The following is a 27,816-nucleotide window of genomic DNA, read 5'->3' as shown; positions in this document are numbered from 1 at the left end:
CCCAGGCAACCCTTACAAGGCAGCATAGACTAGACCACTAAATATTAACAACACTAATAAAAATGATGAAAAAAGGTTAACATGAAATATTCAGGTTTACAAAAAATAAGAAACACTTTAAGATAGTTCGATAGAAAATGTGTACACAGAGACTGCATTTTTTGTTACAGATTGACACAAATCGCATGAATCATGAGAAGGCATCTTCGTGATCAATTGGAGGGAAGCTGGAAAAGAATAACTAAGAAACACTGTAGCGAAAAAAAAACAAAAACAACAAAACGCATTACAAATTGGAAAAAAGCTGCAGCAGTTGAACAGGGGTCAAACATTTGATGTGTTGATATTTGTTTAATGCCGACGGAAGATTGTGACGTAAAGACTGGAGCTTGTAATCGGTGCGGAAAAAGGGTACGAGCCGTGTGTCTTTACTGCGTGTGTTTAGGATTTTAGTATGATGCTGCAATGGACCAGAAATTGCTAAAAGTGACCGAAAGCCGACAGGTGAAAAGTAATGTGAGCATAAGAGTCTGTATTCATACATGCAGTTTACACGAAGAATTTTGTACTGCTGGAAAAAATGTAGGGTGGAAGATAGATAATCTAGACAAAATATATGACGAATAGCCTTTTTTTTGGTAGCACGAGAATTTTGCTTAGGTTCTGTTTAGTTGTTGTTAGCCACACCAAGCTGCGGTAATACATTTGTGAGGCAAACAAAGCATAATATATTTTAAGTTTTATTTTTACCGGAAGAATGGCGCGTGTACGTGGTATTGCCCCAGTTGCGGAGGAAATCTCACATAATTTCTCAACTTGTAAATCCCATGTTAAATATGAGGAGAATGTAACGCCAAGAATCTTGTGCTGCTCAACCACTTCAATATCCTGTCCATCAAATTTAGTTGGTTGATCTAAAACGAATACTTTATTACGAGCACGGAAAAGCATGACCTTGGTTTTTTAGGATTGATTTTATTCTGATTTGATTGCGACCAATGACCAATTTTTTCAAGCAAATGATTACATCTGATCACTAAATTATTTGCATCTGTACCTGAAAGGAGAATATTGCAATCATCAGCATATAAAAAGAAATTAACATTAACTGTCGTGTCGACCCAAACTATGTCGTTAATGAATAGATTGATTAAAAGAGGACCTAACACGCTCCCTTGCGGGACGCCATTTAATATCTGTGATGTGGATGACATTCTACTGTTTCCTCCTCTCTTTGAAACCTGAGCAAACGTTTAGAAATAAGCTCCTCTCTTCACTTTCCAAAGCTTATATAGCTCACTGAGGCAATGTGTACGCCGCATGTTGCTGCATAGCTAAACATTTCTCAATGCTCGCGAAGAAGATGACCTCTTCAACCCCTGTGCAATCTCAGGCAGGTGAGACGATTGCGTCAAAGGATGGAACGTCAAGCTACTATACGGCATACTGCATATATACTACATGGAATGAAATGTAGCAGCTGCAGAGATAGTGTTTTCTCGTAATGTACTGATGACCTACACTCCACCTAACATATAGTGAGGCGAAAACGCCAACTGAGTACTGGAGACTCTGCCCTTCTGAACACTGAAAAGTGTGAGAATCAGTCTCTTCAAACCTTGCGAATGGCATGTAGCACTGGCTGTATAAATTTCAGCTGCTAGATAGAGTATTATTTCGCGCTTCGTCGCAAATGAAAATCAAGAAAAGCAAGGAAATCTTTTTAGGAACAAACTAGAACCCACGGCGTACGTCAGTTACAATACACTTCCTTCTAATTCCGTGGATAACTTCCAGAATTTCACTGTGACCTATTCAGTTAGCCCAGTCTGAAGGTTTGCGGTAAGGCGCGTTCGATAACATTTGCAAGATTATATCTTGGAAGTTTTTGAAGTGAAAAAATTAATTTTGCAATGCCTGCTGTGCGACAAACTGCGCTACTTGATTTCCGCAGAGAACAGAAATTGAGCGCTAAAGGCGCACTGGGACCTCGGTGCCTACGGTGCCGAGTTGTAATTGCCCCATTTTAACACGCCATGCTATGTTCTTTTTTCACCGCCATTTGGTGCAGGGGTGGCGCTGCGGTCGCCGACGGGAGCGGACGTGCTTCACATCGGCTCCGGCTATTATGCCAATTAACGCAGTGTTAATTTACAATTACCGCAATATAACAGGTACCAAAGTGTGTGCGAAGGTGCGGGGCATCGACGGGTACCAGTTTTGACCAAGCGGTACGTGATTCTCTCGATTTACGAGGACTTTTCTCTGGTGCGGTGCGGACTTTTCGCAAAGCCTAACGAAAGCCTACCACGAGTACGGCCACCGGTGGCGACGGGCCCGGCCGCTAGGCCTAACCCGGCGACGAGTACGACCAAGAGGGCGTCCGAAATGGAAGTGGCCACGTCGATTGGAGACAACATGGCGTCAGCGCCGAGCATCGGCACTCTCGGCGGGCGTACGAGCATTGAAGTTCACGGAGAGGACATTACACCGGAAGAAGCCGAAGGCTGGTCGGCCTCCGGCAAGCGCATCAAGCAGATCATGGCCGGCAAAGAAAACGGTGACTCCGCCGCCATTACTCGCCAGTCTAGACCCAAGACTGGGACCAGCTCTGCTAAAAGAGTTGCAGCCTCGATAACGAAAGCGGCGAGGATGCCGATAGACATGCCGAAAGAAGACACCAAGATAGTCATGAGACCACGTGGAGGTCTCAACGTAGCGAGAACTGAAGTTTCAATAATTATGTCGGCCGTCATGACGGCGGCTCGAGTAACGAAGGAAGAAGCCAAAGCAGACACCATCTGCACGAACGCGCAGCGAAACACCATCGTGGTCAGCACCCCGGACGAGAGGCGTGCCACACTGTACAGGTCAAAGCCCTTAACATAGGAGACAGGACATACGAAATCAGCGCCTACCGAACGGCGCCGGACAGCACGGTCAAGGGAGTCATCCGAGGCATAGCCGCAGAAGACACCCCGGAGGAGACAGCCGAAAACATTGTGAACCCGCACAACCCCCTAGCTGTGGAGGCGCACAGAATCGGCAATACAACCACGGTGACAGTACTCTTCGCAGGACAGAATGTACCGAACTACGTCAAGTATGGCTCGATATTAGACAGGTGCGGGCTTTACCCCAAGCACTTTGACGTGTACAGGCAATGCAGCAAGGTCGTCCATAGAAGAGACGTATGCCCGAATCCCAACACCAGAGTGTGCTTCGGCTGCGGAATCGTGAACCCCAGCGAGGATCACAAACGCGAATGCAAGCCCAAGTGCAAGCTCTGCGGGTGAAAGAATCCAACGGGCGAGAGGGAATGCAAAAACAAGTACAAGATGCCGTACGTGGTCAAAAAACGGCAATGGGAACGCAAGATGGAAGCCATGCAGCAACAACCGGATCCGGAAAGCTGGATGGATGGATGGATGGATGGATGGATACGGCTGAACCCTTTACATCGGGCGGTGGCTCAAGCCACCTAGCCATGTCTTGTGAAATTTTACTCCTGTCTTGCTTTTAGCCACCAATCAGATAACCTTCGCTTGGTTACTTCTAACCTCTTAAAATCCACTTTCCCTTCACTATCCCTAAACCCCAATGCCTTGGGTAAGTCAGCCCCGCTGCCTTCCACTGTAGGGTGAAGCCCTTTACACTGGATGGATGGATGGATGGATACGGCTGAACCCTTTACATCGGGCGGTGGCTCAAGCCACCTAGCCATGTCTTGTGAAATTTTACTCCTGTCTTGCTTTTAGCCACCAATCAGATAACCTTCGCTTGGTTACTTCTAACCTCTTAAAATCCACTTTCCCTTCACTATCCCTAAACCCCAATGCCTTGGGTTTCGCCGCTGCGAGCGCCCTCTGCCGAGAGACCCCGCAGGGATTCTAGGCAGCGCGATAGCAGCCGCAAGAGGCACAACAGCAAGGGAGGCAAGAGCGCCAGCCGCCACAGGCCGTTGCAGTCGAGGGAGAGAGTCGCCTCAGCCGAAGCAGTCAAGGCAAACATGGCAGAGAAGGGACAACCACAGGCGCAAAACGCCGCGAAGATCCAAGAAGAGAACGGGGTTGTAAAAGTTTTAAGAGACGAGAACGAGATGCTAATGCGGAGAATCGCCGAACAGGACGCATCCATCAAGGAAATCAACGAGAAGCTAATGACATTAACTACGATGCAGAAACAGCAGCAGCTGCTGCCGAAGCTCGCACAAGAGAGCAAACAGGAAGAGATAACCGAGGGCGAACCAGAGGTAGAGGTGGACCCGAGAGCCACGAAAGCGGCGGGACCGGCTCCCAAGAGGAGAGGCATCGAGGGCACCAAGGAACAAATGATAATGGAGAGAATCGAAAAACAGGACGACAGACTCGACCGTCTTGAGGCGACCAGCAAGGTAACCAACGAACGCCTCCCTGCGCTCGCGCAAACGGTTCAGCAGATGACAGCGAACATACACAGCACTATCCAGAACAAGATGGCGCAGATGCAGGCACAGCTTCAGACGCAGATACAGGCACAAATACAAAGTATGGAGGCACAGATCATCGCCAAACTGCAGCAATCATGGACGGGACAGCACGTACAGCAGCATCCACACCGCCATTGAGAGACCTCTTGAACTGGCACTGGAACAGCAACGGCTTTACCGGCACCAGAGCGGTGCTGCAGCAGCACTTGCAGCAACTAACGAGGAACGTCATAATGATTCAAGAAACACACAGCGAAGAGACGCCGAGACTACCGGGCTACCGGTCGCACGACAGCCCGCCGAGCAAAAGGGACACGTCCAAGGGCAAGGGCAGAGGGGTATGTACCTTCGTCAGGAAAGGAATCACCTTCATGGAACACGAGATGATCTGCAGAAGCGCCATCAAACACTGCACGGTGGAAGTAATCACGGGCAAGAAGAGGAAGGAGAGCACTTTCCTGGTGAACGTCTACAGCAATCTCCCACGGACAACAGAGGTTCAAGGCACTATTCCACAAGGTGACTTCAGTCGCGGGGAGCAATACGCACCTAGTGTGCGGAGACTTTAACGCTCCGAGCCAAGACTGGGGCTACCTTAAAAGAACGTCTTCTTGGGCAAGTTGGTCACAATTCATCATCGGCACTAGACGCGAACACACACAGAACACAAGGAAGGCGCTTTGTCCCGTTCCCTTCTTTGCGTTCTGTGTGTGTTCGCGCCTATTACCAATGATGGACTGGAGCTACCACAGAACGACGGTAAAGGGAAGAGAGCTGATGCAAGCCGGCACCGACGTGGGACTGAACCTAATCACGGATCCGGCCTTTCCCACCAGGATCGGCACATCGGTTACGAGAGACACCACTCCGGACCTTACCTTCGTCAAAACCAACGGAGGATCGAGAGAAGCGAAATGGCGAAACACGAGCCAAGAGCTGGGCAGCGATCACTACATCGTGGAGGTCGTCGTACCGCTCGAGGCCAAGGCAACGCCGGCATAAGGAAGCATCGCATTACGAACTGGGACGCCTTTCGAAAGGCGCTAGCCGCGGTGCTACTGCACATTACGGACATCGCGCAATGGGCGGCCAACGTCGTTGAGACGACGGAAGGAGCCATCAAAGAGATGCAGACGGACGAACGGATAGACAGGATGGACAGTCAGCTGGCCCACCTGATAGAAGCCAAGAAGTCCATAAAGGCGAGGTGGCAGAAGCGACGAACCAACCGAAGTCTAAGGAAGAAGATCGCCAAGTTCAACAGGCAGATCGAGGTCCACTGCAGGGTGCTATGCACCCAACAGTGAAACGAGGTCTGCTACGAAGCCGACGGACAGATGCACAAGGGCAAGACGTGGAACATACTGCGGCATCTCCTCGACGAAACCAAGACCAAGGGCCACCAACACAACAATCTGGCTAGGGTCCTACACAAGGCAATCTGCGAACACAGGGAGGACGAGGTCAAGCGAACTTGGACGCCAAGTACCTACTGACCACCCCCACGGAAAGACACCCGGATTACCAAGGCAACGAGAACGAGACGCAAGATCGAGACATCCAGACGTGGGAAGTCAGAGTTGCCCTGCGGGATTTCAATGGCAGGTCCGCCGCGGTTCCCGATCGAGTGACCAACAGAACGCTCAAGAACCTCGACAAAGCGGCCATCGAAACGTTCACGAACTTCTACAACAAGTGCTGGCAAGAAGGAAGGCTGCCCAAGCAATGGAAAGCAGCCAAGACGATCCTCATCGCCAAGCCTGGCAGGCCACCCAACATAGAGAACCTCAGGCCGATCTCGCTCACTTCGTGCGTGGGAAAGGTCCTCTAGCACGTTCTCATGAACAGGTGGCAGCGTTACCTGGAAGAATCGGAGCTTTACCTAAATTCCATCATCGGGTTTCGGAACAAACTCGGGACGCAAGACGTCATGACTTTACTGAAGAACAAGATCATCGACAATACGACGGGTACCAAGGACAACAGAGCCATACTCGGGCTGTACTTGCAGAGCACCTTCGATAAAGTAAGGCACTCGGCTATCCTGGCCCAAGTATCAAGGCTAAACATGGGCAGGAGGACATACCAGCACATCAAAGACTTCCTGGCGGAGCGGATGACTTAAATCTGCCCGGGAGACCTGCAGCTCGAAGAGAAGCAGCTGGGCAGCGTCGGAACTCCGCAGGGCTCGGTGATCTCCCCGCTACTCTTCCACGTCGTAATGATCGGGGGGGGGGGGGGCAACTGGCTAGAAAGAGTAGCGGGCGTACGGCACACCATCTATGCCGACGAAGTTAGGCTATGGGTGCCGGGAGAAAGCGACGGACACATCGAGACAACGCTGCAAGAATTGGTCAACGCGATCGAGGAGCAGCTGGACGGGTCTGGACTCGTTTGTTCTCCGGCCAAGTCAGAACTGGTGGTGATTCCACCGAAAGGAGCGAGCCGGAAAAGAAAGAATACAGTAATCAAGTACTAGCGTCCCAAGATCACGGTAAAGACGGCGGGTGGCCAAGTAATACCGGAGGTCGAGAAGATTCGATTTCTCGGGCTGCTCATCCACCGAAACCGAGCCAACGGTGAAACGGTCAACAAGCTCGCGGGCAAAGCGACCGCGGCAATGAGACTCATCAGGAGGGTGTCCAAGAGAAAAGCGGGGACGAAGGAGGAGAGCCTGACTAGGCTTGTTCAATCCTTCGCAGTTAGCCGCATAACGTACGTGGCCGCCTTCCACAACTGGAGGCCGAGCGAACGTAACAAGATAGACGTGATTCCGGCGCTACCATGACACCGCCGTTCACGTTATGGCTCTTCATGCAGGTTTTCAACGTGGCTGTCTCGTTACAATGCGATCGTTACTGCCTTCTGCCCAGCATCAACGAATCCTCACCACCGGGCAATGTTCTAAGTAGTTTCGTGGAATCGTTCAACGCCGATGCCTTCCTCGTCCCTGAAGCGTGCGGTGCCGCTGAATTTGGACAATGCCCGCTGCCAGTCGCCCAACATTGGTCCGTCGACGAACATCATCTCGTGCTACAAAAGGGGCGTCACAGCAGTCTTCCGCTGGGGCGTGATTCCGGCGCTACCATGACACCGCCGTTCACGTTATGGCTCTTCATGCAGGTTGGTGGAATGCCTCCATACGGCACCGATGTTTTGTACGTTTTGCCGGTTCCGCCCCATGTGATTTTCGCACAAGTGTGTTCATGGTCTTCTTTTATCGAGAATGCAAAGTACTGTCGAAGGCGACGCTATTTGTTAAAGCGTAGGGCTGTGTTTTTCCTGCTGCTGCTGTTATTGTGCGGAGACGTTGAACTGAATCCAGGGCCTGATAACGACTCTGCTCTTCAACAGCTTCTAGATGGCCAGGCTGATATTAAGCAGAAATTGTTATCTTTTGAGGAATATCAGGCTGAGAACAAGGCTGCCATGCAGGCTCTTAACACGAGGTTGACAAAACTAGAGATGCAGATAGGCCATCTTGATGAACTGAAGAGCACTGTTGCGAAATGCCAGGAGAATAATCAATTGCAACATGCCTAGCTGCAGAGCCTGAGGGCCAAACTAGATCAGCTAGAGATCAGGAGTCGGCGTTGGAACTTGCTTTTCTTTGGCATTAAAGATACAGATCAGCAAGAATCAAATGCAACAAGTGAATATCATGTGAAAGAAGTCTGCAAGGAACATATGGGAATTGAAGATTTAAAATTTGAAAAAGCGCACCGAATTAGAAAATTTAACCCAAGTAAAAAGCGACCCATCATTGTATAGCTTGCGACACATAAGGAAAAGTTAGCAGTTTTTGCAAAAGCAAAAAAAAAAAACTCAAGGGTACTTCTATCAGTATATCTGATGATTACTGCGATAATGTACGAAAGAAATGAAAAATTCTCTGGGAATACGCGAAAGCACATTGTGATGAATCAGATCGTCCGGTCATCAGATATGATACTTTATGCCTGAAGGATGGAAAGTATGTATACTATGAAAATCAAGAGTGTGTGAAGCGGGTCACGTGACTTAAAGCCGATAACTGTCACTTGTCTTTTTTGGTAGTTAATTGCCGTAGCATTAAAAACAAAAAAGATGAATTACTGGGTCTCGTTGAACTGACGAAGCCGACCGTCGTTCTTGTATGTGAGTCAGGGCTACATGGTGATATTGCTGATAGTGAAGTGTTTCCAAGTAATTACTGCAGCTATAGGAAAGATCGCGACACGCATGGTGGGGGTGTTTTCATCCTGGTAGACGAAACAGTTAATTCGCAGAAACTTGATATTGACATTGGAACCAGTGAGGCTGTTTGGGTCAAAATACGTTTAGGAAATGGTAAATCTATTGCTGTGTGTTCATTTTACCGACCACCGGGAAGTGCATCCGTCACATTAAGTGACTTTTCAAAAGCTGTCGAATCAGTTAAGCATGACTACATGGCCATCGGAGGTGACTTTAATCTGCCTGAAATTGATTGGTCCCATTTAGGCATGGCATCAAGTAGCGGTAATAAGGAGACTAAAGCAATGCTTAATCTTTGCGCCTCTTTCGCTTTGACGCAAATCGTGACTCAACCAACCCGTGAGAACAACGTTCTAGATCTTTTCATGACTAACATTCCTGAGGCTGTGCACCCTCCTGTAATCTTGCCCGGGATCAGTGATCACAGTTCAGTCCTGTGCGAAATGAAGCTGGATTACGTCTGTGTTAGTGACGGCGGGCGGCGTCGCATATATAGCTATGGTAAAGCACGTGTCAGTGATATCTGCGCTGCTCTCGTATCCTACTTTCATGTGTTTGAAACGCTGTCTGAAACGATGTCAGTTCACGAGTTGTGGAAAATTTTCAAAGAAAAAATTTTAGAGTTACGTGAAATGTACGTTCCTAGTTGGATCTTGACGTCACGACGAAGCAAAAGCAAGCTTTGGCTTAACAAAACTGCGCGCAGGTTCATATACAAAAGACAGGCTGCTTACAGGGCGTATAGAAGGAATCCTTCTATACAGAACAATAAAAAATTAAAATATACAACAAACGCAGCGAAGGTAGCCGTTAAACAAGCAAAACACTTATTTTTTTCTTCTTTTCATTTGCGCATAAAAGAGCGCCCTAAAGAATTTTGGCAGTTCATGAAAAGAAACGGCAAGGATCCTTCTATACAGAACAATAAAAAATTAAAATATACAACAAACGCAGCGAAGGTTCCATTATCGACGAGAGTATCGATAAAGCTGAGTGCTTCAACGAGTTTTTTCTTCTGTATTCTCTGCTTCTTCCAACACCTCTCACGTGGAGCTCAATTTTGGTCGAGTTAATTCTGATCACATGCGTGGTGTCGAGTTTAATCAAAGAGGAATTGAGTTGATACTCAAAGGGCTGAATGCTGCCAGTGCTCCTGGTCCTGACGATCTACCAACTGCTCTTTTCCGTGCATGTGCGTGTGAGTTGTCTGCATATCTGAGAGTCATTTACACAAAATCCTTAGAGGAAGGAGCACTGCCTTCTGACTGGAAGTTAGCCAATGTAGTTCCTGTGCACAAATCTGGCCCTCGAAATGTTTCCAACTATCGTCCCATCTCTTTGACGAATATTGCTTGTAAAGTTTTGGAACATGTGTTTTTCACTAGCATTATTAATCATATGAATACGCATTCCTTACTAAGCAATCAGCAGCATGGTTTTCGTAAGAGCCTTTCTTGTGTAACACAGTTGACTGAACTAATTCATGATCTGACAAGTGCACTTGATGAAGGGTTGTCTGTAGATTGCGTCTTCTTGGATTTCAAGAAGGCATTTGATGTTGTTCCTCATTCTTTTTTGCTTGAAAAGTTGTCTTGGTATAACATTGATGAGAGAATGATTGACTGGATACAAGATTACTTGCACTTAAGGAAACAAAGAGTGGTTATTAATGGAAAATTATCAAGCGAATGCATTGTATCTTCTGGTGTACCTCAAGGATCAGTGCTCGGACCTTTGTTATTTTTGATCTTTATGAATGACATTTGCTCTAATATCTCTTTTCATATTCGTCTGTTTGCAGATGACTGCGCATTGTATAGGGTCGTTGATAGTCCGAATGACTGTGTGCAGTTACAAAATGATTTGAACAGGGTGTCTGATTGGTGTAAGAAATGGGGTATGTTTATTAAGTTGCAAAAATCTGTGTATATGCGAGTCACAAAAAAGAAAAAGCCCCATGAATTGTCTTATACAATTAATGGGACACAACTTTCCTCAGTATCAGAATACAAATATCTCGGCGTATTCATAACCTCCAACCTAAGCTGGAGACGACGTGTCGACTATGTAACAGGAAAGGCGTGTCGCGTTCTTGGTTTTTTAAGGCGTAACACCAAGCAATTCCCTTTAGAAACAAAAGAGTTACTTTTTATGACAAACGTTCGCCCGGTTCTCGAATATGCCTGCGCAGTATGGGACCCTTGGCATAAAACGGATATAGATAAACTTGAGAGGGTACAAAACTTGGGTATCCGATATGTCTTTAACAACTATACCAGGAGCTTTAGCGTCTCACGTGCAAAAAACTCGCTGGGATGGAAGACGCTTGAAAAACGTAGATATTGTTTGAGGTTAAAACTTTTTCATAGTATTTACTATTCCAATACTGGCATAAACCGTGACCTGTACATCCATTCACCAAACTATATTTCGCTACGTCGTGACCATCGATTAAAAGTTAAGGAAATTAACTGTAAATCAGAATGTACAAATATGCTTTTTTCCCTAGGTCTATAAGAGATTGGAACCGGCTCTCTGAAGAGGTGGTATTAATTACGTCAGGTGATTTATTCTCTTCATCTCTGTGAATGCTGTTTTTAGGCTGTATTACTGTTGCATCATGGTTGCATTGTATGTGCTGCACTTTGTTACCTTTCTTTTCGTTTGTATGATGTGTTATTCCCCCCCCCCCCCCACTGTAATGCCACTTGTGGCGCTGTGGGTATTACAATAAACAAATAAACACCATACGCAAGGCGTATAAGGCGGCACTCGGTCTCCTCGGGAGCACGAGCACCGAAAAATTCATGGCGCTGGGAGTCCACAACACGCTGGACGAAATGGCCGAAGCACAGAGAACGGCGCAACTCGAGCGTCTCTCTGAAACGAGAACCGGAAGACAGATACTGCGGGACCTTGGCCTCGAGCCGAGGGAAGGCACGGAGCAGAAAGACGTACCTATACCGCATAGCATCAACAGAAAGCTCAGGGTCTGCCCGATCCCGAGGAACGTGAACCCCGAGCAGAACAAGGGGCGGAGGCTGGCGAGGGCCAGGGCTCTCGTGGACCTCTACGCCAGAGAAGAAGGCGCCGTCTACGCGGACGCGGCGGAGTATCGAGGGAGCGGCAACGCATACGCGGCGATGGTGGTCTGGGTATCGACAGGTGCAACGAAGACCGCGGCAAGCGTCCGGACTCGAGAAGAGTACCAGGCGGAGGAGGTGGCCATCGCCTTGGCCGTCTCCGACCCCGTATGCACTACAGTTTTGTGTGGCTCTACAACGGCAATGAAGAACTACGCCAAGGGTAGGGTATGTAGTGACGCCGCGCGCATACTGCACAAGGCCGAAGACATCGGACGCAAAAGTGCTGTGGTGATCAAGTGGTTTCCAGCCCACATGGACAGTGACGTGTCGAAACGCGGGAACGTGAGCCACGACGAGACGGCCAACTCGGCCGCGCGAGGACTAACCAACCGCGCGGCTGCAAGCACGGCCGACTCGGAGTGTTGGTCGCTGTGCAGTGCCAAGGAAAAGACGACCACCTTCAACGAAATAGTGAAATGGTACAGACTGAACAGACAGACTATGCCGCCACCTCACCCGGGGCTTACCCGGAACGAGGCAGTGTTATACAGACAGTTACGGATGGGGTCCCTGCTCACCCCGATGCTAGCTAAGCACGTTTGCCCGAGTGTGTACGCGAGTGACGTGTGTAGGCTGTGCGTGAAGCAGAGAGCCACCGCGGCTCACGTCCTTTGGAACTGTAGTGTAAATCCGCGAGAAGCCAGCGAGAAGACGACGATCCCGCCGCAGATAGACGCTGCAACGAGGAGCTATGATCAAGAGACACAACTCAAGGCCGTCCAGCAGGTCTCGGCAGCTCTACAAAGGCAGCGACCGAGTGAAACCGAGGAGAAGGGGGTAGCACCGCTAGGAAGGGGGCGGCGGCCCTCTCGGACCCGCGGAAGTAGCGAGGGACCAAGACCTCGAGGAGCACAACGCACGAGACGGACGTAGTGGCAACGTCGCGGTAAAAGCTTGTCCTCCCTGCGTGGAGGGAGCCTAACCGATTCTGCAGGCATTTTCAATAAAGTTGTTCTCTCTCTCTCTCTCTCTCTCTCTCTCTCTCTCTCTCTCTCCCGTTTGGTGCAAAGATAGGATTATTCACCGTGAACTACGTAGGAGTCATTTTTGAGAGCAGCGAACGAAAAACAAGCACTTTGTTGCAAAATGCACCAAGCGGTTCCAATTTTCCACCGGAAGAATTGAAACACGAGATCAGTGGAAGTTCCGTTCCTACCGACCTTATTGGGCGCCTGATATGCTAATTTTGATTTTGAGCGAAAAAAAAAAGCATTGGATTTCTTCCCTTTGATTTCTTCCTTTTAGAGAAAGGTTTTTTCTTCCTCTGAAAAACTGATATGCAATCGTTTGGTTTCTGAATTTAAACTCAACATAAGGCTTAAGCACCATTCATTCATTCATTCATTCATTCATTCATTCATTCATTCATTCATTCATTCATTCATTCATTCATTCATTCATTCATTCATTCATTCATTCATTACGAGCATGTCTCTTCAGTACCAACGTAATTACGGTGACTTCTATGCTATTCACGTCCACCCCGGCTGAAAATTAGCGATTTTTTTTATTCCCGTGCTGTCAGGAAACATTAAAAGTGCCTGGCTAAACACGCGGTTTTTGCTGTCATATATGCAGATGTGTTATTCTATATTTGGGCTGCATAATTTTTGCGACCTGTCACAAATGTGTTCAAAATCAAATTCAATTTATTCCTGTCAATATCAACCGAGGAGGCTCAAAAAAAAGGGAAGCAAGTTCACTTGATTGCGTTCGAGCTCTCCCTTTTAATGAAATACAGTGACGGCACAGTTCTATTCTAACAATATGTCACTTACATTTTGCAGAAGGAAGCGAAAAGTATATATTGTACAGAGAGAACCAATTAAAGCAAGTTACATAATGTCATTTTTCAAGCGAAATAATTCTAGCCCAATATGAAAGTAACATAAAAAATAGTAAAGCTAAAGCATAGATACACTAGTATAGCTAACAGTATAGCCATAATAGTATAGCTAAAGGCCAGTTGATGTTCAGGAACCTCGTTTGCACGTTGTAACATATTCTTCTCGGACGTTTTATACAGCGTAAAGAGTTTTGTCTTTAAATTTATCAGCCTAACACTGTGTTTTAGGCCCCCTTTTAACTAAGCCTGTAAAAGGATAACTAAAGAGCACCGAGAAAGCCCTTGCATGGTTACCAGAAACCCTCAGAAACTATCGTATACGTTTTTTTTGTGTGCGTGCGCAGTGGCTGCCTGAATAATAAGGAGCATGGTTTGACTGTCACAGACATCTGGCGTGTTACATGACCGTAATTCATGAGACTTTTATATTCATCGAAGTAAACGACCTATTAATTTCGTTTCGCGACGCGTAAGAAGAGCTGGAACATGGGGGAATGGTTCAAATGATTCTGTTCAAGACTGAAGGCGGTTTATAAAGAGTGAATAGCTCTGTGAACATTCATCAAACACGCTGTACAGAACAGCTGCGCAATAACGCAAAAAGACAAGAGAACAGAAGTGCGACAACAAATCGTTGACAACGGGAATCAGTACCGCTTTGGGGCCGCATTTGAGCGCGGTACGCAAAGTATAAGCGAAGAAAACGACCGTGCAGTTTCTCTTCTGGAAGATTAAAGCGGCATGAATTTAGCACAGAGCAAAGCTTTTTGAACGTAAGAAGGAGTCTAGCAGCTCTCATTACACGGGGTCGCATTACTTTTATTTTTCTTTATTTCTCAGTCTAGTTCTGTTTGCGTTTTTTTTCTTTTTTACTGCTTAGCTAAATATATTGCCTCAATGGTCTCTATTTCGAGGAGCAGTCTAAAGCTATTAATCTCCGCACGCAACTTGAAGCTGAGACGAGGTTCGCGTTTCCGACAGATTGATTAAGCGTGATGGCGGTAGTTGGAGGAACAAAGGAAGGTCTGAGAGGAAATAGTTTCACTGTGAGAAAAGCAGGCGGACGGCGTGCGTGCGTGTGTGTGTGTGTGTATTCAAAGATGGAAGAGAAAACCTCAGCGACGGCAAGAAGAATAGGGTACCGTCATCAAGTGGGCGTACGACGTAGACACAAGCCGAGCAGAGCCATTTAAGGCAATCCTACAGATCCCGTTCATCTATATATACTTATCACTGGTCAACCTCAATGTTGCGCCAGTTTTTCCCGACAACATTCGCACCAAAATTGTGACGCAACTGTTTGTCGTACAGCATACTGTTTGTCATATGACTTCTCGTTACTTATAGCTTACATATGCCAGTCAAGTTGAGGGATTCGAACCGACAAGATATGCACCTTAAGTTGTATACCTTCAAAGACTCTTTACGCCTTCCTGTAAAGAGCCGCTGAGGGGTCCTCCGCTATGCGAAAAAATTGATGTGCCCTTTCTTTTCCACAACAGCCAATTTACATATAAAAATTGTGGTGCAACCGTTCGCCGTACGGCGTTCCGGATAGTGTCATGTGCGTGCGTGCGTGTGTGCGTGTGTGCGTGTGTGCGTGCGTGATATGTGCGTGTGTGGGCGTGTGTGTGCGTGCGCGCGAGCGCACGCACGCATTTAGTGGGTAACAATGCCCCCAGGCACAGTAATGCTTTGGCATTCCCACCTACATGGAAGCAGTCTTCAGTGCCACTGCCTAATTTTTAGAAGAGCACAATCTCTTTTACGGCTTTCTTAAACCCGCCGACAAGGCTCCGCGCCGCGCAGAGGTTCCAAGAGACACAGGTAATAGAGAGACTTGCGGCAGGAACTAGAAAAAAAACGAAATTTTCCTTTATATCGAATACACTGTCAAAAAATATTTCACCAAGGGTTTGATACGCCAGTTAAGGGCTGAAAGAATTGCAAATTGGTTTCTTGAAGTTCTTCAGGAAACACGAAAACTAAATACCGCTGTAGGAAACTGCTACTTCGTGAATGAGCTTCTACGTAACATTGTTTTCTTAGGGGAAATTGTTTCGGCACGTTTCATTTTTATGATTCGTAATGTGCTTCTCACAAAGAACGGGAATAAAGTCATATACGGTATGGTCTGTATGGAACCGACTACATGCGGGCGTTATTGTGGCATTAAGTCTTACTCTAATATTCAGTGGAAGCCCCACTTTCTTCATATCTATGCTAGTTAAATGATAGAAAAATACATTTCCGCATTGAAGAGAGAGGATTGTCTACGATTTATAATCCAACAGCTCCCCATGCTTTACAAAGTGAGGTACACTTTTAATGAGCATCACGAGGCATACGTTAATCATTGCAGCAAATTTTAGCATTTGATTTACTAGGAAGTTTGGTTTCAATTGTGTTAAACCGGAATGGTCTTTTTGTAATCCCTTGAGAGAACCCAATTTATTGAACGTTTCATCAGTATTGCTGATTTGCACTGGAGCATATTCTGGGTATATTTGTAACTATAACGCATTATGAAGCAAATGATACCAACGAACCCGACAAGCACATATGGTAGATGGCCCCTGTTGCCGTCTTAGAGTCTTTCGCGTCTTAAGTCTGACAGATGCGGGGCGCACGTGACACGGCTGCCTGACGCAGCCGTAGTAGACGCCACTTCTTTTGGTGACTTTATCTCTTACCCACTTTTTTTTTCTTGCGGTAATACGTAAACTGACGAGCTTTTGAAATCACAGGGCTTGTTTAGAAGTGATGATGCGCTTCATCGCGCTGAAGAGGTCAAAGAAAGAAGCTGTCAGCTTAGCGCATCACAATGTACGCAGTGGGAGCATTGCGTGATATTCGCAGCCATGAACGAAAACGTTTAATTCTCTTCTACCAGTGGTGGCCAAAAACTAGACATGACCATCCCACTTGACCGGGAGTAAACCCGTACGCTAGTTTTCGTTCAGTACCATCCTTCGCCACCAAGATGCATCCACGCGTTGTCTCAGTTTGCCTCTCATCTTTCTGGCGCACGAAGTGTAAAACTGGTTCATTTAGGGACAGGGGCAGTTTCTTCTACACCGTCGCGCGTCGCAGGCCTGTGGGTATTGCCTCCTCACTTTGACCCTCTCTTCTGAGTGGCGCTCAAGCTGATGACAGCCAATATACTGACCTCAGAGGGATACAGACAAGAGACATGGACGCGTCGGCCCCTGTAGGAACGACATTGAGTTATAGAAAAAAGAGCAATGTATCGAAACGCTATATCATAATGCATGGGCATGGATATATATACTGGCCAAGAAGGAAATGCTGGCCTTAACGATGTCTTCGGCGTGTGCTCAAGATATTACAAGTGCGGCCCAATTATCTGTAGGTGCCATAATGCGACTCTGTGATCGTCTTCTAGTGGCGTTTATAACTGTGGGTGAACCACGCTTACACTGAGCGCCAAGTAAAATAGACCCTGGTCTCGTGCTCTGCCTATACGAAGGAGAAAAGCGGGAAGTCTTTGTCGAAGCAGTCCAAGACGTAGTTGTTTATATACGTTGTAGTGCGAATTCATTCCCACTCTCAGCAAAATCTCCCGGCTTTCACAGTGGGAAAAAATTATAACCAAGTAAACACAACAAGAAGACAGTCGACTCAGAGTTTCACCACGCGGTTGCTGCAGGGAGTCTAAATAGCTAACGTTGTACATCAAAACTTACCATTTCACAAATGATTACCTATGCTCCTTCATGCAATAGCCTTGTGCCAGGTAAATGGTTTACGCGTTTGTATTCGGTGCCTGCCACGTGATAATATGCTTTCACTGCGTAAACCGTCTAACGTCTGGTGTTAGTTTGGCCAGTTGTAAACACGTCATACTGGAGAAGGCACAGTGATAGGCAAGAAATGTATGATCCATGTCAATCCTACATTTGCCTCAATGTATAAATTAATAGTCATATTACCTCACTACATCCTTTTTATTTCTCATTTCATCTTTTTGTTTTTGTCTTTCCTATTCTATTCTAGGGCTTTTTTTGCTCTAAACTTGCAATACCTGCAGCATCACTTATACGATGCAGGCTTAAAAATGTGGATAGATTTATTCAAGCTTTCAGAACTCAGTTAGTTCAGCAATTTCTACAGAAACGGCCTCTTCTAACTATTATTTACGGAACCAAGACCACAGTGTATGTCGCCATATCAGACGGACGGCTTCTAGAAAAGGTCACACTGCACAAAACGGACACGGACCACAAAAGAGCCTGGAAATTGCGTGATTTGAGTGCAACATTTCTCAATAAAGAAGTTTTACACGTGCTATTGATTTATTGTGCGTCCATAACTATTCAAGCGCAGCTATTTTTATGCGATGCAGGGGCCACTGATTAATGCATGCTGGAGCTCACGTCGTTTGTACGATGATTTCTTCGGATAGAAACGGAGATCATTTTATGTTTTGCACTTTACTGCTCCGACCAGCACTGAACAAAATATACGCTCTGCCCGCAGACGCAGTGATCCCAAGACTATCAATTCTTTATTTTTTCGCCAAGGGTCAGCTGACAGAGAACTGTTCAAGAGTTCCAGAAACATATTGCGATTTAGTTCGTCGTTGCCACAGTGCTAGCCAGCTACCAGCGGTGACAGAGAGGGAACAGTTGAATAAGGGAAAGCAGCAAAGTCTGTAGGGCGCTGAAGAGTTGCCTTCAATGTAGTCTACAAACTTGATTTCATTGACTAGAGCACGTTCTTGCCCTCATTGTGAACGCGGTGAAGAAGTTCACCGCATTATTGAGAACGTGCCTGGCTTTCCTCATGGTCGAACCTTTTCAGGTAACACCCTAGACTTACTCTCAAGGGGCGCGCCTCGGCTGCATAATATACCCGGCCCCATTCGTTTAATTGTCTCCACGAGTGGCCGGAAGCTTCCGAGTGTTTTCACACAAAGACATGATAAACAGCGCGCTGTGATGAAAGTGAATATTTCCACGCCACTAATTTGTTCGATGGGGAAACTAACGAATGTTTTTGTGAATCGTCAAAGAGAACCGGTGAGACTATGGGAGTGGTCCTGAAAAACCAAATAGCTGCGAAATGTCGGCTCCTGAATTCTTTCTCTATCTCTGTTATAATAAGAGTAAACATAAGTCAGAATACCGCACGGCTATGTGCTCGTTTGCCTCGATAATGAATCGATAAAGAATCGATAATGGTTGCAGTGTGCAAGCATCTACATTTCACATTGCAAACTGCTATTAACAATCTGTATTTCCACACCTTGGCCACGAGACGTGTCTAAGTATGTTCCGTCTGTAATCTTTTGCAGTGCAGCCCTAAAAACTAAAAAAAAAACAAATGCGGTAAAGTATGCTGCGGTGGTGATTCCTGTACTGCGCTAGAGAAGTTATAAGTGTGAAGACGAGCAGAACATACTATATATACTACACTAATATACTACAGCAAATGAGCATTTCTCGGGTGAGAGGCGAGAGTGTGCTGACGAAGTGGGCACATGTTAGACCTCTGGAAGGAGGCGTTGATATCGGTGCCAACTGGCCTGGGCTTAAGGACCTGCGACTGGCGACGTCCAAGGACGAAGTGTCACGACCAGGAGCTGGCCTTTTTTGTCCAGGTGCCACCGAGCCGCGCGGTGGGTTGACAACGCCATTTTTTTCTTGGGGGGGGGGGGGGGGGGAGAGATAGGCAAGGCGGGCAGCTATGCTCCTAGCCGCGAGCCGACCCGCTGGGACCAACAAATTCTGTGGCACTTGTGTTGAAGCGCTAGAGGGCGACCGTGTAGTTTGGCTAGAGATTGTGCACAGATATTTTTGTTGGTTTTATTTGTTTTTTACTTGCATGAACTCTTCTTTGTGTGCCAGCTTCGAGGGCATCTTGGCCCTCCTAACAATTTTATCGACTCTTTGCACGCCTACAGCTGCTAAATCTCCACGCCAAGTCAATGCTGAGGCACACAGAAAAAAATATCAGATCATGTACCAGAAGGTTTACCGGGGATGGCAATGTTCAGTGAGGAAACAACGGGACGAAATGTATTTGGGCAGCACATGTAATGCAGAAAACATGTAGCCAGGGGTTAGTTATTGTGACAGAGCAGATGTAATGGAAATAAAATGTTCGACGGCCTTTCAGGGTGTCAGGCGGTGTGGCGAGAATAGGGAGTCGGCAGAGATGCGCTCCCCACAACTAGATCATTAGACAACTTATTGGAAAATGGTGGGACTAGCCTTCCCCTCGCAGTGGGCGTAGCCGAACTCGCAGTGATTATGCTTTATTTTTACGCATAAAAAATAAAATACGAAAATTAACTATTAGAGAGCAAAACAGAACGGGATCCCGTACTACACGACCCCAGGGAACCTCTCTTAAGTCGGACGTCTTTGGTGGCAATGGTGATAATCTTTAACCACCAAAGAGTTTTACGCCCGCTGAAGTGCGAGGGGCCCGTAGTCCTGGGCACCTACAGCCTTAGCTCTTTACTGCACCCGCTGGTCTTCTAGACTATAGCTGCAAAGCACAGAAACCCGCTGCTCAGGTTTTGGGTTGCGCATTTTCGGCGCGGCCGGCATACTTTGGCAAGCCCCATGAAAGTAGAGTGTTCCTCGCAGAGCGGATATCAGTTTTGGCACACTCTGGGAATAGTGTTCTTTAATAGGCAGAGGAGTAGTAGTGTTCCTTTGTAGCTGCTTCCAAGCTACGGCTTCTAGTGGTAGCAAACGATCTGACTCTACTCTTGTAGGACTAGCTCGGGGCCGAGCAGCTGTCTTCTGTCGGGGCCCGGTTAGTGAGAACTGAGGATACGGCGTGCGCGCTCTCATTACCGCTTGTACTCTCATGGTATAACGTACAGGTAAGTAAAGCTTCAGAAAGAAGGCGTATTTGCGTTTTTCACATACTGTGCACATTTCCTCATAAGGGGCATTTGTGGACTTTCGGCACGTCGCTAGGGAGTCCGAAATCACGTGAATTTTGTATTCCGCGTAGCTGCAGATCAATGCAATAGCGATGGCCGTCTCCTCCGCTTCGATTATTTTCGAGGTAAGTAAGTTGGCGGCTGAGACCATGTGCAGGGTTCGGTCGACCATAGCTCGACACGGTCCACACGGGCTACTACAGGTGGTCGATAAGCAGATTGTGCCGCGCCTGAGTACTTGATGTTCGTAAGGTTTGCGTATTTCGCCTGAAGCAATTTCGGTGTTGCACGCCTTCTCTCTGGATATTTTTTTTATAATAAACTGCAAATCTCCAACCAAAATTTTAACTTTAACCCAACGTTTCGAAGCCCACTCGGCTTTTTAATCAGGGGTGATTGAGGGCAGTAGCTAGCGTCTTTTAAGTATGGGAGGGAGGGGGGGTGAAAAGAACGACAGCTGTGTCGCGAAAGGCGCGAGGGCGAGGGAGGGGGGTTTAGGCTGTTAGTCACGCTGGCGCACTGCAGGGAGGTGCTGAACGGCGACTTTTTTTCGTTGCGTTGAAGAGCTAAGTCCCTAGGCATATACTGGGGGCAGGTTTCCTTTTGTGCGGTTGATATTGTTCGGGGTGGTTTGGATATGCCAGGATTCCACAAGAGGCACCTTGTGGTAATTCGTTTCGGTTCCGAGGATGCGGGTCTCTTCAAAGTTGGTTCTATGGTCGGAGTCCTCGGAATTTTCGGCTACTGGATTGCTCTCTCTTGCGAATTTGCGGACGTCGTTCTTACGTTGCCGAATTCTTTCTTTGAAATTTTTGGTTTCGCCGATGTAGCTTGCGTCGCAGTCGGCGCATGGAATTTGGTAGACAATGCCTTGGGCTCTTTCTCTCGGCGGCCGGTCTTTGCGAACAGGTAGGCAAAGCGCAACAGTGTTTGTGGGCTTGTGCGCAACCTGGAGACCTGATTTTTTAGGATTCGGGCGATGGTTTCGCTGACACCTTCGACATAAGGTAAAGTGACGTATTTTGGGGGTGGCGTTGGTCTTTGTGCGTTGATTTCTTGACGAACGTTGTGTTTGTGTTGTCGAATGGTTTTTTGAATAAAGTCTTTTGGGTAGCCGTTCATGACGAGTTCTTTGAATATCTTGCGCTGTTCTTTTTTTTTCTGTCAAGTTCTGTGCTGCAGTGTGTCTCAACTCTTCTGAACAGCGTCTTCACCACTGATGCTTTATGGACTGTCGGGTGGTTCGAAGAGAAGTGGAGATACCGGCCTGAGTGGGTTGGTTTGCAGTATACGGAGAATTGAAGGGTATTGTCGTTTCGGGACACGAGGACGTCCAAAAACGGCAGGGAGTTTCCTTGTTACACCTCTAGCGTGAACTGAATGTTAGGTTCTACGGAGTTTAAATGACGAATGAACTTTTGAGTCTCAGATTTTTTGATGATGGCGAAGCAGTCGTCGACATATCTGCGAAAAATCTTTGGTTTCGGGTGGAATAAGTTGAGGGCTCGTTGTTCGACGTGTTTCATTGTTAAATTGGCCATGACGACAGAGATGGATGCTCCCATTGGTGTTCCTTTCACTTGTCGGTAAAATTCCCCGTTTGACGAGAAGTATGCGTTTGATAGGCACAACTCCAGGAGGCGGCACACATCATTTACACTCAGCGGGGTTAGTGCGCTGAGTGTGTCGTCGCATTGTAGGGCGTCACGGGTAGCGGCCACCGTAAGCTTCACGGGGATGTTTGTGAACAGGGACACCACGTCGAAGCGGACAAGGCATTCGTCGGCCTCAAGGGTGGCTTGGGACACCAGTTCGATGAAGTGACTGGAATGACGGATATGGGGCGCTGTTTTTTCCTGCGATTGGGGATATTAGTTTGTGAAGGTATTCGGACAACGAGCGAAGAGGGGAACACCGGAAGTCGACAATCGGGCACAAAAGGATGCCCGGTTTGTGGAATTTGGGCAAGCCGTAGAATGCTGGAGCCGATCCGTTGGTGTTCAATAACTGAAGGTAGAGGTCTCGGAAGGTGGGATGTTTTTTGAATACTTCTTTCAATCTTGCAAAAAACAAAACATTGCAAAAAACAAAACATTGAAAGAAGTATTTGAAAAACATCCCTCCTTCCGAAACCTCTACCTTCAGTTATTGAACACCAACGGATCGGCTCCAGCATTCTACGGCTTGTCCAAAGTCCACAAACCGGGGATCCCTTTGCGCCCGATTGTCGACTTCCGGTGTTCCCCTCTTCACTCGTTGTCAGAATATCTTCACAAACTAATATCCCCGATCGCAGGAAAAAACAGCGCCCCATATCCGTCATTCCAGTCACTTCATCGAACTGGTGTCCCAAGCCACCCTTGAGGCCGACGAATGCCTTGTCCGCTTCGACGTGGTGTCCCTTTTCACAAACATCCCCGTGAAGCTTGCGGTGGCCGCTACCCGTGACGCCCTACAACGCGACGACACACTCAGCGCACAAACCCCGCTTAGTGTAAATGATGTGTGCCGCCTCCAAGAGTTGTGCCTATCAAACACATACTTCTCGTCAAACGGCGAATTTTAGCTACAAGTGAAAGGAACAGCAATGGGAGCATCCATCTCTGTCGTCATGGCCAATTTAACAATGGAACACGTCGAACAACGAGCCCTCAAGTCATTCCACCGGAAACCAAAGATTTTCCTAAGGTATATCGACGACTGCTTCGTCATCATCAAAAAATCTGAGACTCAAAATTTCCTTCGTCATTTAAACTTCGTAGAACCTTCCATTCAGTTCACGCTACAGGTGGAACAAGAAAACTCCCTGCCGTTTTTGGACGTCCTCGTGTCCCGAAACGACAATACCCTTCAATTCTCCGTATACCGCAAACCAACCCACTCAGGCCGGTATCTCCACTTGTCTTCGAACCACCCGACAGTCCATAAAGCATCAGTGGTGAAGACGCTGTTCAGAGCAGTTGAGACACACTGCAGCACAGAACTTGACAGAAAAAAAGAACAACGCACCATATTCAAAGAACTCGTCAAGAACGGCTACACAAAAGACTTTATTCAAAAAACCATTCCACGTCAAAAACACAACATTCGTCAAGACATCAACGCACGAAGACGAACGCCACCACCAAAATACGTCACTTTACCTTATGTCGAAGGTGTCAGCGAAACCGTCGCCCGAATCCTGAAAAATCGGGTCTCCAGGTTGCGCACAAGCCCACAAACACTGTTGCGCTTTGCCTACCTGTTCCCAAAGACCGGCCGCGGAGAGAAAGAGCCCAAGGCATTGTCTACCAAATTCCATGCGCCGACTGCGACGCAAGCTGCATCGGCGAAACCAAAAATTTCGAAGAAAGAATTCAGCAACATAAGAACGACGTCCGCAAATTCGCAAGAGAGCGCAATCCAGTAGCCGAACATTCCGAGGACTCCGACCATAGAATCAACTTTGAAGAGACCCGCATCCTCGGAACCGAAACAAATTGCCACAAGAGACTCCTTCTGGAATCCTGGCATATCCAAACCATCCCGAACAATATCAACCGCTCAAAACGAAACCTGCCCCCAGTATATGCTTAGGGACTTCGCTCTTCAACGCAAAGAAAAAAAGTCGCCATTGAGCACCTCCCTGCAGTGCGCCAGCGTGACTTACAGCCTAAACCCCCTCTCTCGCGCCTTTCGTGACACAGCTGTCGTTCTTTTCACCCCCCCCCCCCCTCCCTCCCATACTTAAAAGACTCTAGCTACTGCCCTCAGTCACCCCTGATGAAGGAGCCGAGTGGGCTTCAAAACATTGGGTTAAAGTTAAAATTTTGGTTGGAGATGTGCAGTTTCTTATAAGTCTTCAAACCCAACCAGACAGGCAAATCTGTCAAAATGTTTAGTTTTCAATCTCTGCTGCATGGCACTTGGCATGCATGTTTGGTGAGGTTGGATTGACTTCGATTCTTTTCCTGTGGTCAGACTAAATTTAGACTGCTTGACAGTGCCCCCTGTTGTGTTTCGGACAGCCGAGTATAGGGAGAACATGCCTTCCTGTGTTGATATAGACTAGCTGGTTGAGTCGGCTAGCGAGATGAGCTTCAGTGTGCGTTCGGGCCGCGGTGTGTTCCCAGTGCTTTTAGTCTGCGCGTCACCGTGTGTGGTGGCAGGTCTAGAGCCGGTTTGTATTCTCTACGCACCAGTACATTGACGTGATTTATTTTTCTGGGTTTCCGCAGGAGGAAGGGTGCAGAGCAGAAAATGCGGCTCATTATTAGTGGCTGAGTTAAGGTTCTTGTATCCTACTACTCAATGCCATGCTCCCGCGACGTGATGCGACTGACAATACGCACAGGTGGCCGGACTGTGTAAATAAACATTAGTGCGGCTATTTCACAGTCTCTGCCTTGTTGCATATGCAGGCCTGATATTCGTACATCAGTTACTGTTGGCACTTCGTAGCCTTTAATATTAGCTGAATGAGTTGGTGTTTTGGGGGTTTGCCTTGTTGTTGGTACTTAAGTATTATTAGCTCCGCGTTTACTGCAGAGCACTTTTATCCACTTCCACACGTGTATCTGTGCACTATATCGGTCGCTTGCTGGAGGGTGTCTTGCATACCTCATTTCGAACCATGTTCTGGCCCACAAAGCCCCCGGCGGCGCCCTCTCTTGGGGGTGGGGATGATGAGGATTCGCAGCGTGCCAGTTCCTACCGTGGCTGCACAATCTCTAAGGTTCGAACGACTGTAGCTACAGGTAATTCGTCCGCGATTTTCTAGTTCTGTCTGGAGGCTGCCACTGTAAAATGCGTATTTCAGATCGAGAGGCAATACCGCCTTGGGTTTTTGCAGAGATACATGATTAAGGAAATCATCTTTGAGCTGCAACAGAATATCTTGAGCGCAGAAGAGGGATCTGTAGCCTAACGTGCTTCGAGAAAAGTTGTCGGTGGATCTAGATATGGCTTGAGACTGCTACGGCTTACATGCTCGAAGAGTCTGACCACGCATGATGTCAGCGATATGGGTCTCAGGTGCCCAGCAAAAGGGATTTGCCTAGCTTAGGTCTTTCTTTCGTATCTCAGCTGTATGAATATTAAGACAGTTTTCTAAGGAGTATCGTAATTTAGAACTTCATTTTTGTTGAGGCACCATCAGATCCATTCGAGAAGTGATCATGAAAACATTGTCTTTCTCTGAGTTTGGCTGTCAAATTTGAACTGTATGCCTCAGTAACAGGCTTACCGTACTAATATGTTAAAGAAACATAAAATGCATCGTTTAACTTCGCTTTTTTCGGAGGCAACTTTCTTGCGCAACGATGCTACTGTCCCGCTTTAGTATGTTTTCGTCCACCGCGCGGCTGAACTGCCATCAAGTTTTCGTGGTAAATGTTCTTTGAACCAATAAATATACTCTTAATAATATACTCTTAAAACTTTAAACACATCGTGCCTATTATTGATTATTAGGCGACTGCAAGTGGTGAAAATGCAAGAATTCGGTTCTGGCTGTTTTAAACAAGCCATGCCTTCTTCTGGTCATTCAAATAGCCCAATGCACTTCTAATGCTGTAAGCAACGCGCCCTGGGAGTCTTCATCATTGCTGTCCTTTGGTCGCGTTTGACACCCATGGCATGCCGAGCTTCTAGCGGAACTTTTCAAGACCATTAAAATCAATAACATGCCAATAAGCAAGCAGTCGCTGTCTCGAATATGTAAAGTTTCGCTCAAGCGACTTTCACCAAGTCTAATTTTTGTTTTATCTCCATATCTGTTTACAAAAACCGCAATGCAAGCGCATAGGAGTCGTGTTCTTTCTCCTTTGTTGTTTTTGTTTTTTCACTTAAGGAGCGAGTTCGAGGTAATCTTTTTTTTATTGCGAGGCCACTATGTTTTTGTTTCAGGATCCTACGGCGCATGACGAAAGTACACTAAGAGAATGCGACGTGTAATTTCTCGGCGCGTGTCGCCGATGCAGGTGGGCAAGGATATTTCGGCCTTGACATCCCACTGTGCATTCAGCACAGCTAAAATGAAGAGGCGTCAGGAGAAGAGCAGCAGCGCCGAAGACAATTCCCCGAAGAACCCGTTTGGGTCTCAGTTGCTTGATGCGTGATTGCACGCGGTTTCGAAACTACATCCCCCCTTGTGATCGATATGGCAATTTAAGCAGCAAGAGACGCTTAGGACTGCCTTCTTCACTCATGGCATTTGTTTGTCACCTGTTGCTGGATGTAGAACAACACTGCCGTAGCAGGCTGGCAAGTTCTTCGCGGCAGACTTCTGGTTTTTCTCCTAAATTGCCTGCAGTCTTCCTTGCGCCAGTCTTTTGATGAAGCACTCTCATTCATTCGCGAGAAAACACACCAGAACAAGGTCGAAGTGAGGCCGAACAGAGAGAAATCGGAAATTGGGTCCTGCGTAGCATGCTGGAAATTAGACGAGCGGGGCGAGGCCTGAGCAGGCAGTGCGGAACCATGCGCTTTCATTTCCGCACCGTCAAGTGCCAACGAACCCGCATATTACCGGCATTGCCTATGAGTTCCCGTTTGAGAAGTGGAAGCAGAACAGCCTCATGACACTGTGGCTGTATGTCTAGAAAACGCTGAACTCATTCTGCGCCATAATACCAAGCGCATGGGTGAAAAAAAACGAAAGGCGTCGTCATCAAATATCTCCCAAAGGTCAAATGACAGCTGTCACCGTTGTTTCGCTCAATGTGAGGAGAGCACCGTTGTATCAAAAGGCAAGAGCCAATTCTTGGGTGAACATAAGGGTCGTTAGCCGGTGCACAGGCTATACACCCTCTTAACCTGTAATGCCCGGTCTACCACCTACTGCTTAGGCTGTGGAACTGCGAAAAGTTTTCCCTTGCCTTGGCAGATATATATCTGTCGTTCACCTTATCACAGAAAAGACATTTATGTTTATTTTTTAAGCGAAATATTTTGCACTAGGGCATCAATGATGCATGAAGGTCTGATGAATGATGTAGTAGAAATTAAATGAATGAAAAAGGCTAGCTGATTTCATCAAGTCGATTAGAGAGCGATGGTACGGTGCCTGCGTCCAGGCAATGTATGAAGGAGGGTTGCTTATTGGAAGACCCGCTACAATCAGGTGCCGGATCCTTGTAGGCTTGATAGCTAGGCAGTCCCAGAGTAAGTGATGAATGTCGGCTTCAATGTCCTCGTGTTTACATATCGGACACCCTGG

At 47.2% G+C, this 27,816-nt stretch overlaps 2 pseudogenes; both read left to right on the top strand.

The window, feature by feature from the left end:
- Positions 1–2,385: 2,385 nt before the first annotated feature.
- Positions 2,386–4,606, top strand: LOC144134209 (uncharacterized; annotated as a pseudogene).
- A 1,016-nt stretch (positions 4,607–5,622) lies between these two features.
- LOC144135031 (uncharacterized) lies at positions 5,623–12,677 on the top strand (annotated as a pseudogene).
- Positions 12,678–27,816: the final 15,139 nt, after the last annotated feature.

The sequence above is a fragment of the Amblyomma americanum genome, chromosome 5 (genome assembly GCF_052857255.1).
Source record: "Amblyomma americanum isolate KBUSLIRL-KWMA chromosome 5, ASM5285725v1, whole genome shotgun sequence".
NCBI lineage: Eukaryota > Metazoa > Arthropoda > Arachnida > Ixodida > Ixodidae > Amblyomma > Amblyomma americanum.
Note: the sequence above shows the minus strand (reverse complement) of the source record. Positions and strands in the feature narration are given on the sequence as shown.